Raw genomic sequence first — 867 nt, 5'->3', positions numbered from 1 at the left:
GTCTCTTGGAGGAGAGACGAAACGTTTCATTAGAGAAGAACCCATCCAAAAGACCTATACAATTTTTTTCTTTTTGATTATAACTTGAAGTCTGCGACTTTCAACTATTACCACAACAAATTTAAGCTCAATTCCTCTAAAATACCTCATTTTGTGTTTTCTAAGGCTACGTTCACACTGCTGGTAAATGCGACACAAATCAGATTGTTTGGCCCAATGCGGCCCATATTAGATATTTTCAATCCAATAATGACTCTAACCTCAAGTCATGCCTCTAAAACTTCTAGCTTCACACATATTTAGCTACAGAACAGAAGTCCAGTTGCTTCGTCTTTGTTCATTTAAATTTCCATGACCCGGATGACTGAGAATCCACAGAACTATATGATAGTAACGTCGCACCATATCGATAGTAAAGTTACTCGATCGATACTTTACTTTTAGCACGTTGCTTCGTTCCAAAATATAAAATGCTTGCCCCAGAGCCAGGCTCAAATGTAAACAGTGACCTAAAGCATGTCAGATAATTATTTAATCTGCTCTGATTGATCAGCTTCAGAATCGACATGCTAACAAGTAGCATCCGTGTTTATGATTCATATGGTTCATGAGATATTTTGCTAACAAACAGCTAGAGTTGATTCCAAATATTTCTTACCAAAATTCTAAACATAACAGGCATCTGTCTCAGCTACTATCACACAAATCTCTAACCCAACATCTGAACATATTTTTCAATTATAGCCATTTTTGAGTCGATTATCTGGGGAGGCCATCTGTTAATCTGTCGTGGAAGCACATCCACCGATCACTTTCTGAGAGTTTCATTAAAACCTGTCCACTGGTTCATGAGATGTTTTGCTAAAA

The sequence above is a fragment of the Austrofundulus limnaeus genome, unplaced genomic scaffold, assembly GCF_001266775.1.
Source record: "Austrofundulus limnaeus strain Quisiro unplaced genomic scaffold, Austrofundulus_limnaeus-1.0 Scaffold23, whole genome shotgun sequence".
NCBI classification, from domain to species: Eukaryota; Metazoa; Chordata; class Actinopteri; order Cyprinodontiformes; family Rivulidae; genus Austrofundulus; species Austrofundulus limnaeus.
This window is presented reverse-complemented; position numbering follows the sequence as displayed.